Source organism: Pteropus vampyrus, unplaced genomic scaffold, assembly GCF_000151845.1.
Source record: "Pteropus vampyrus isolate Shadow unplaced genomic scaffold, Pvam_2.0 Scaffold607, whole genome shotgun sequence".
Taxonomy (NCBI): domain Eukaryota; kingdom Metazoa; phylum Chordata; class Mammalia; order Chiroptera; family Pteropodidae; genus Pteropus; species Pteropus vampyrus.
In genome coordinates this window covers 78365-86568 of record NW_011889388.1, presented here as the reverse complement: position 1 = coordinate 86568, position 8204 = coordinate 78365, and positions in this window count along the sequence as shown.

The window sequence follows — 8204 nt, the reverse complement described above, 5'->3', positions numbered from 1 at the left end:
ACAGGAGGAGTTAGCAGCTCTCAGGGCTGAGAGTGAATTAGCAAACAGTAAATGTTTGACATAGCATCACCTTCATCTTTGTCATCATGACCCCATCTATTGACTTTAAAATGTGTCAAGTGCCTTTTACACAACCCATCCCATTTAATTTCCCCAACGCCCATAAGAAAAGCAAGACACATTCCTCCAACACATATAATATAATTGAGAAAACAAAGGCTCAGAAAGGCTAAGTAATGTGCCCAAGGTCACCAAGCTGGTAAACGGCCAGGCCAGGATTTGCCCCAGGCCTGACTGACTCCACAGCTCTCAGCCCCAAAACCTGGAGGTTAAGTGTGAGAACCCATGAGTCTCAGACACACCATCAGAAACAACACTAATGCTCTTCTGAAAAAGCTGAAGTATGGAAAAAACAGAATGGGGTTTCCAAATCCTCAACACATGCTACACTAATTGGGCAAAGTAAGGCACTACCATCAAAGCTTATTTCACTCAAATTGAACTCAGGAACCCTCACTATTGTCCCAGGGCTGTGGGATGGCTTGAACAGTGAGACGGATGGTCAGACTCCTCTCTGGTGGAGGTAGGGGCGAGGGTTATCGACCTAAGCTCACCATATTTGATAGCTGGGACAGGGAATAAAGCTATGCTCATATGCACACTCAGCCTCCCAGGCTCTCAGGACCTACAATAGTCACAGAAGTGAAGTAGACATAGGGAAACCAACACCACAACTTACCCCCAACTCCAGGATGTGAAATGTGTGACATAGGCTGGTCTTAACAGCATATTTCACCCACTGAGCCTTGATGATTAGTTCAGGTGTGAGCATGTGACCTATGTTTATCAGATTAAAGCAAATTTCAGGATACTTTGCAGGAATTCTATAACACAGGTGCTTTCTCTAGCTCTAGATCATGTAACTGTGCAGTAGTGAAGCCTAGAACTACAGCAGTCGTTTGCTACCATGTTTAAAGATAGCCTGAGGTGAGACTGGCCACAAAGTTGAATATAGCAGGAGAATAACAGAAAAATAAAGCCAGAGTTCTTCTTAAATTTAACTTATGGAAGACAATGTGGCAGAGACCACAAGTTGCCTATAAAAATATCCATTCTTTCCTCTATTATTCTTAGCAACAGAAACTTGATTTTGCACAGCAATGTGCCCATTAGGAAAACTCTATTTCCCAGCCTACCTTGCTGATAGAGGTGACCATGTGACTATATCCTGGACAATGGTACATGGATAGAAGTTCTTACACAAGTCTTCTACGAAGGCTTCTTTCAAAAGTAGGGCCCTTCCAATTTACAATATACTGAAGGTTCTAGCCAGGGCAACAAGGTAAGACAATGAAATAAAAGGTACCCAGACTGGAAAGGGAGAAGTAAAACTATCTAATTGTAGATGGTATGTTCTTGTATATACAATACCCTAAAAAATCCATAAAAAAAAACTACTAGAGCTAATAAATAAGTTCAGCAAAGTTGCAGGATACAAGATAAATATACAAAAGTCAGTTATATTTTTATACACTAGCAACAAACAATCTAAAAATAAAAGAAAGCAATTCTATTAATAGCAACAAAAATAAATAAAATAAAATACTTAGCAATAAATTTAACAAAAATGTAAGACTTGTATATTGAAAGCTATAAAACATTATTGAAAAAAAAATGAAAGAAGACTGAAGTAAGTGGAAAGACACCTGGTATTCATGTATTGGAAGACTTAATACCATTGAAAGGTCAATGCTCCCCAAATTACTCTACAGATTCAATGCAATCCCTATCAAAATTCCAGCTGACACACAATGCAATATATATAAATATGCCTTACTGTTAAATTGTACACCTGAAACTTACTGAATTTTGTTAACCAATGTCATCATAATAAAAATCAATTTAAAAAAATCCAGCTGCCTTTTTCACAGAAATGGACAAGCTGATCCTAAAATTCATATGGAAATGCAAAGGACTCAGAATAGCCAAAACTATCTTGAAAGAGGACAAATTTGGATTACTCACACTTTCAAAACTTACTATAGAGCTACAGTAAGCAAGACTATATGATACTGGCATAAAGATATACATTTAGATAAATATAACAGAATTTAGATTTTAGAAATAAATTCATACATCTATAGGTAATACAGTTCCAACAAAGATGTGAAGACAATTCAACAAATATTACTGTGACAACTAGATATCCAGATGCAAAAGAACAAATTTGGACCCTCACACCACATACAAAAGTTAACTCAAAAATGGATTAAAGTACTAAATGTAAGAGCTAAAACTATAAAAGTCTTAGAAGAAAACAGATGTAAATCTTCATGACCTTGGATTAGGCAACAATTACTTAGATATGACATCTAAAAAGCAAGCTACCAAAGGAGAAAATAGATAAACTGAACTTTATCAAAAGTAAATCTTTGTTGTATCAAAGGACATTATTAAGAGAATAAAAAGAAATCTTACAGAATGAGAGAAGTATTTATAAGTCATATAACTGATAAGTCTATATCCAGAATATAAATAAATAACCTAAATTTTTAATGAACAAAATATTTGAATAGATATTTCCCCAAAGAAGTTATAGAAATGGCCAATAAGTACATAGGAAGATGCCCAACATCACTAATCATTAGGGAAATGTAAATCAAAATACCAATGAAATATCAATTCATACCCACTAGGATGGCTATAATCAGACAGACAATAAAAAATTTGGATGAGCATGTGGAAAAACTGGAACCTTCTTGCACTACTGATGGAAATGTAAAATAATATGGCCAGTTTAGGAAAACAGTCTAATAGTTCTTCAAAAAACTAAACATGGAGTTACCATTTGACTGAGCAATTTCACTCTTAGGTATATACCCCCAAAAAATAAAAACATGCCTACATAAAAATTTGTACAAAATTGTTCATAGCAGCATTATTCATAATAACCAAAAAATTGAAACACCTCAAATGTCCATCAACAAATGATGATCAGCAAAGTGTAGTATATCCATGCAGTGGAATATTATTCAGCAATAAAAAGGAATGAAGTACTGGTATTGGCTACGACATGTATGAACCTTGAAATTTTAATACTAAGTGAATGAAAGCAGACACAGAACTCTTCATTTTACATGATACATCCAGAATAGGTAAATTCAAAAAAACAGAAAGTAAGTTCATAGTTGCCAAAGGCTGGAGGAAGGAAGGAATAAGGAGTAACCACTAATGAGTACAAAGTTTCTTTGTGGGGTGATGCAATGTTCTGTTCTTAGCGGTGATGATTGCACAATTCTGTGAATATATTAAAAACCACTAAATTATATACTTTAAAATGGTGAATTTTATGGTATGTGAATTATATCCCAATTTTTTAAAGTGATCGTTATTGTTTAAGCTAAGTTAAGGGAGATTTACTGTTTCTTGCAAACAAAATCCCTCTCTCTGATACTCGATGGGGCTGCCCCACTCTGCTTTCTGCCTTTTTCTGTCACAAAGGCAGCCTGCTTTCTCTTAGAGCCTGGATGAGGATGAAGTCTGACTATGATGACCTAGGCCACTGGGATCGGGAATGGCCTAGGGGAGCATGCAGGACCAGAGGTTCCTCGCTGCCCAGCTTCAAAGAAGAAACAAAGTCCCAAGTTCTTGCCCAAATTTCCTGGGTCTTGCTGCCTAAGGGCTGCCCTCTCAGGCCCTACAGGAGCAAAGACTACAGAGAGGTTCCAACAGATGATCAGAAACCACCATCCCCACCTCCACAGGTCGCTGGCCAATCCATGTGGTCAGATGCCCATGTGGTACAACAATGGTCTCCTCTGGGCCAGAACAGCTTGTGCAGCTTCCATAAACTTGGGAAGTGACTGGAGCCATAACTGACACCTGCCATATAGTCACCTTTGTTTATTCCACAACCTTATCCTAAAGAGGGTTGGTTACACTGTTTATATACAAAATAGGGCATGCATGTTAGGCTGTTTCTTTGGCCTTGGGGCAATTAGTAACTCCAGCTTTGGACATGTTAAGCCTAAATGCCCACAGCCATGATCTATGGTAGCAAGCTTTCAGATCCCCTCATCCACAGCATGAGAACACACAACTGGGGAACATTTGGCCTATCAGTAGAAACATCCTGGGCATCTCCTGTCCAGGGGAACATAGATATGAATTCAGATGAGAAGCAAGTTGAAACACCCTGGCCTTCTTAAGATGATGTCAACTTTACCGTTCATTCTCTAAAGTGGGTGCATCGACCTCTCATCAGCCAAGCTGAGAAGCAGTACTTCAAGCTCTCACCAGAGAACATAGCACAAACTCTCTATTCTCCAGCTTTGATCAAGGAATATTATTCATGGAAGATTGAGGGGAAAGCGCATATTCCATGAACTCCTGGAGGTCACGCCCACCAGAGAGCTGAAGGCCCATTAGAATAGTCTGTCTGCTAAGCCACATGGAAGGCTGTTAAGACAGACCCACCCATGAAACCAAGATTTGGTATTTTTATGCTATTGGTTTGTTAAGGTTTTTAAAATCTTTTTTAAAGTATACATTCACACAGAAAAAGGCACAGAACAAATATGTTCAGATAACATTGTGAATACTCATGTAACCACCACCCAGGTAAAAAAATAAAATGTTGCCAACTCCCTAGAAGCCCCTGAGACCTGCCCACCTCATCAAAGGTAACCTTGTTTAAGTGGAATTATGCAATGTACATTCTTTTATATCAGGCTTCTTCTACTCAAAGTTATGCTTATGAGACCTATTCATGTTATTGCATGTAGCCATAATTTATTAATTTTTAAAGCTTACAGCATTTGACTGTATGAATGAACTGTGAATAGATTTTTGGGCCCATTTCCTCTTTGAGGCTATTACAAATAATGCTGTTAGAAACATTCTGTATAGGTACTCTGCTGTGAATATATATATACATTTCTGTTGGGTATACTCCTTCCTATAAGTGGAATTGCTGGGTCACTGGGGATGGGTCATTGGAAATGAATACCTTCAACACATAAAAAATAATAGAAATAGAAATAATACCAAATTGTTTTCCAAAATAGTTATACCAAATGACGCTCCCATCAGTAGTGTATGACAGTTTCAGTTGCTCTACATTCTCATAAATACTTGATATTATCAGTGTTTTTTCCTACAGTTTGCTAAATCAATTACCACTTTCCATTTTCCATTTACTTTGCAATTTTCAAAATTTTGTAGCTTTACTCTCTTCTGTTCTTTTCATCTTTTTCAGCTTTTAAGAAAAAAAAGCTTTTATTATATCTTTAGTGGGATTTTGGGGAAATCAGATGTTTTCAACCTGCATCTTTATGTATACTTGTCCACATATTTCTTTATACATCACTCACATGACAGCAGAAAGCCTCAGTTTCTTACTACATGTTCTTCCCCACAGGGCTACTTGACTGTCCTCATGATATGGCATCAGACTTCCAGCAAGATCTGAGAGAGACAGATGGAGAGAGGGAGGGAGGGAAGGAGGGAGGGAGGGAGGGAGGGAAGGAGAGAGAGAGAGAAAGAGGGAAGAGAGAAAGAGATGCTACATTGACTTTAACAACCTAGTGTTGGAGGTGACACCCAATTACCATCGCCATATCCTGTTCATTAAAAGTGAGTCACTTCCAGCCCATACTCAAAGAGAGGGGAATTAAGTTCCACTTATTAAAAAGAGGAGTAGTAAAGAATTTGTGGGCATATTTTAAAACTACTAGAGGTATGTCTTGTGGGTTTTATTTGCATTTCTCCAACTAATTAAGTTGAATACCTTTTCATGTGTTTACTGGCCATTTGAATGAACTGTTTTGCAAAGTACCTACTAAAGTCTCTTTTACAGTTTCCTATCATGCTGTTTGTGTTTTCTTGTTGATTTGTAAGAGTTTTTAAAAATAATTTCTGGATATGAATACCTGTTAATTACATATACTGCAAAAACCTTCTCCCATCTTTAGCTTGCTTTTGTACACTCTTAATGGTGTTCTTAATTTTAATGTAGCCCAATTTATCAGTCTGTCTCTTTATGGTTTGTGCTTTTTATACCCTGCTTAAAAAGTCTCTCCCTAACCCAAAGTCATAAAGCCATTTTCTTACTATGATGGTTTTTTGATGTGTCAATTTGGCTGGGCTGAACTACAGTCCTCAAAGAATGTCTGTTCTGGTAATGGTTTCAGTTAGGAGGGCTACAGATTGAGAGTGACAAGGAATAGTCTCTTCTGAGAGCTGGGGAATGGAAGGGAGGCAGCAGTCATGGAGCATACACACATCTCCCAGTCATTTATTCAAACATAGGCTTAGGTGCTGCTGGAAAGGGATTTTGCAGATGTGATAAAAGTCCCAAGTCAGTTGACTTTAAAATAATCAAAAGGGAGATTATCCTGGATGGACCCGACTCAATCAACTGGAAGGTCTTTTAAAGGGACTAAACCATTTCCTGAGCCAGACTCCAAAAGCTGCTGGGTCTTCCTTCCTCACCACAAGCCCTATAAATTTCAGGCCTGCTTAGTCAGTCCTCACAGTTGCATAAGCTGTGTAATAAACACACACACACACACACACACACACACACACACACACACACACACACACTGATCACCTACTGGTTCTGCTGCTCTGGTTGAACCCTTATTGATACATAATGTTTTGCCTTTCCCCTTTAAATAAATATCCATAGAGAGCTGAGTGTGTGTGTGTGTGTGTGTGTGTGTGTGTGTGTGTGTGTGTGTGGTGTAAGATGAGGGTTAAGGTTTTTTTTTTCTTCTATTTAGGTACTCAATAATCTTAGGATTGTTTATTTAAAAGCCCTTTCTTAACATGAACCCTAATCATAAACTCGACCTTAAACCTAACCCTAACTCTAAACTTAATTCAAGACCTAACACTAACCCTAAACCTAAACCTCAACTTAACCCTAACCCTAAACCTATCCCTAACCCTAATTTAAACTAAAACCCTAACCCCAAAGCTAACTCTAATCCTAAACCTAATCAGAAACTCAATCCTAACCCTAATCCTAACTTTAATCCCCCCGAAAAAGAAAAAATAAATAATACAATTAAAAGCCCTTCCCTTCCTACTATTTTGCCAGTTTTGTCATAAGTCAAGAGTGCATATATTCACAGGTTTGAGTTTTCTGAGATGTTCTCTTTTGGCCACCCAGAAATTAGGTTTCAAATTTGCTGACACAATTCAACAATTGTGTCAGGCTTTACGACATGATTTCTGAATACCGATTTGCCACTGACTTCCCCTATAATCCAGTGCCTATTTTCCCTTCACTGTGGTTCACAGTAGAAACTAGGCCTGCCCTGCTGTGGAGCTGCTCCAGTATTCTCCTCTCCCTCAGCGGTTGGCAGAGGCACCTATTTTTCTTGGCAAGGCACTGCCTGTGAAAAATGTGGTGGCTGCAGGGCTGCATCTGCACACAATGGCTTGGACATGGTTCGAGTTAGGAAAAATGTCTACCTCTGCACTCCACACCCCATGTCTCTGCTATAGCCACACCAGGCACTCACTGAGGGCCAGAGAAAGGAGCGGAATCTGGAAAAACATACAGACTGCCTGCAAATACCTGGGGTGGTGGCTGGGAGTGGGAATGTGGGCTCAGAAAACAGAGTCTCATGGGATATGGGTCAGACATGGGGAGTTCAAAGGTGGATGTGTACATGGGCAAGTGTGTGTGTGTACACATGTGCACATCTTGGTACATATGCACAGGTGGAGCAGGCCCAGTGCATGTCAGTGGGGCATCCATCTGCAAGTCCATCCTATGGCTTGTAGAGCCAGCAGGGGTCAGAAGCAAGCGTGATATGACCCTGCCACACCACTTGCTACCTGGTGCTCTAAAAAGTTTTGTTAGTTCTTTAAATTTAGTTACTTTATCTATAACATAGGGTAGTGGTGAGGACTCAGCGAAGTTACACATATGAAAGGCCTCATACATTTTATCCTCTAATACAGATACTCAACAAATTGATCCCTGTCCTAGCTTTTTTGCCAAGGGCTGCTGTAATCAGCAGCTAGGAGATGTGGCCTCCTGGGAAGCCTACTCTGACAGAAGAAGTGGGCCTTGATAGGAAGACTAAGGGTGATCCAAATACATGACAGGTTCATGCCAAAATATTCTTGGGAAAAACAAAAACAGAAAATCTGAAGAAAAGAGGCAGCAATTCAGGGGACAGCATGGT